Source organism: Chrysochloris asiatica, unplaced genomic scaffold, assembly GCF_000296735.1.
Source record: "Chrysochloris asiatica unplaced genomic scaffold, ChrAsi1.0 scaffold00100, whole genome shotgun sequence".
In the NCBI taxonomy this organism is placed as follows: domain Eukaryota; kingdom Metazoa; phylum Chordata; class Mammalia; order Afrosoricida; family Chrysochloridae; genus Chrysochloris; species Chrysochloris asiatica.
Window position 1 is genome coordinate 4,138,269 of NW_006408618.1, and position 2,209 is coordinate 4,140,477.

The 2,209-nt window shown below is 37.5% G+C and overlaps 1 protein-coding gene across 3 annotated transcripts in view; it reads left to right on the forward strand.

Moving 5' to 3' along the window:
* Nucleotides 1–2,209, forward strand: part of RABGAP1L (RAB GTPase activating protein 1-like) — a 958,953-nt gene that overhangs the window by 216,571 nt on the left and 740,173 nt on the right. The window lies entirely within an intron of this gene.

A 2,209-nucleotide genomic window follows, 5' to 3' on the forward strand; every position in this document is an offset into this window, starting at 1 on the left:
AAAAAAAAAAAAAAAAAAAAACCCTATGTGGGGTCGCTATGAGTAGGAACTGACTCCATGGCACACAAGCACCACCACCACCAAAGGAAGAGGATGCACAGCTTCAAAAGAGGTAAAACAAGATCAGAACAAAATGGAGAGAACCAATAAAACAGCATAGTAGTAGATTAAGTAGGGAGTGATCTACAATATTGTTAGATGGAACAGGGAGATTCAATAAGATAAGGACCAAAAACTGGTCATTAGAGTTGGTATTTTTGTAAGCCAATGAACCTCTATGAGGGTTATTTTAATAAATATGGGAAAGAAGTCTCGTTGTGGTAGATGGAGGATTTGAGTAGAGAACACCAGAGATGTAACTATTATTTGAAAATATTTGATGAGGAGAAGAAGAAAGATATTGAACTAAAAATCCTGGGCTGTGTCTGGTCAAGAGAGGGTATTTTTAGGGTGTAGGAGATTTGAGCTTGTGTTTAAGTAGCGAGAGCAAGCTGAAAGATAAGAAACGAGTTCACCCTTCCAACATTTTAACTGTACAGCTCCCAAACATGCCTCTGTACCTTTGCAAATGTTATTTCCTCTGCTTAGATTATTTTTTTCCACTTAGGTCTGCCTGAGTAAGCTCTTCAACAAAGGCATGTTAGCAGTCAAAAGAGAATAGTAATTTTAGCTTTGTGGCAGCTTCTATACTTAGAAATGTTTCAAAATATTTTCCATGACATTTTAAAATAGGTTACTCAGGCAAATTACCTTTAAAATGCATTTAACACTAAGTGGCCAGGCGAGGAGCTTGGCAAATCTTGTCAAAAGCAACCATTTTAGGACTCTGGAAAGTAACCAGAATCCTTCAACAAATTGAGAATCATTTATTCAAGAAAATCTACCGAACTTTGGGTGACAACAGTGGAAGTTGTGATGGTGCTGTTCCCATTCTGCTCCCTCTTCTCCCTGACTTACTGTCATACAGGTTTTACTAGGGTGGAGTAAGGTGTGAGATGAACACTTTCACCGTTGCTGCCAGAGAGGGGTGATTGGATTTGAAGTAAAAATGGAAAACACCCATGTTGTTGAGAACCATAGTGATCTCAGTGACAGAAGTATGGAAAAGGCCAGTATCTCAGGTAGTATTAAGTTGTAATCCTGGTTGAGGTGAGCCGCAAGCTTTTCCACAATCTCTTTCTACAGATGTAATCAATTTAATTTTTGTATATTCCATTTGTTGATGTCCATATGTATAGTCAGATTTTATGTTGTTTAAAAAGGTATTTGCACTGAAAAAGTCATGGTCTTGCAAAAGTCTATCATGCAGTCTCCAATGTCATTTCTGTTGCCATATTTTCCAACTACTGAACCTTTGTTCTTTGTTTCTAACCTTTGAATTCCAATTGCTAGTAGTTATCAATACATCTTGATTGAATGTTTGATTAATTTCAGACTGAAGAAGTTTGTAGAATTCTTCAATTTCATCACCACTGGCTTTAGTAGATTTGAATAATAGTGGTGTTAACTGGTCTTCCTTGTAGGCATATGGATATTATCCTATCACAGACAACTTGGTAGTTCAAGACAGATTTGGATATGTTATTTTTTATGATGATTATGATGCTTTTTCTCTTCAATTTGTCATTCCCAGTATAATGAAGCATGTGATTATCATATTCAAAATGGGCAATTCCAGTCCATTTCAGCTCACTAATGCAAAGGCTATTTAATTTTTGACAACTTCCAGTTTTCCTGGATTCCTACTTCATACTTTCCATGTTCCAGTTATTAATGGATATTTACAGCTGGTTTTCTTCATTTTGATTTGTGCCCCATCAGCAAATGGAGGTCCCTAAGGCATTACTCCATTAGCGTCATTGCCATCAACTCTAGTTTTAGAACGCAGCTCTTCCCCAGTTGTATCTTGAGTGCCTTCCAACCTAAGGGTTCATCCTCTGGCACTGTATCTGACAGTATTCGGTGCCCTTCATCATGTTTCAGTATTCTGGTGCTGACAATGTTCCATTGTTGTTCATAAGATTTTCATTAACTAAATATTTGGAAGTAGTCCCATCTCTCCTTCGTACTAGTCTGTTTTCATCTGGAAGCTCAGCTGAAATTTGTCAACCTTGGGTGACCCTACTAGTATTTAAAATACCTGTGGCATAGCTTCCAGCATCACAGCAACATGCAAGCCACCATAGAACAACAAACTGTCAAAGGAATG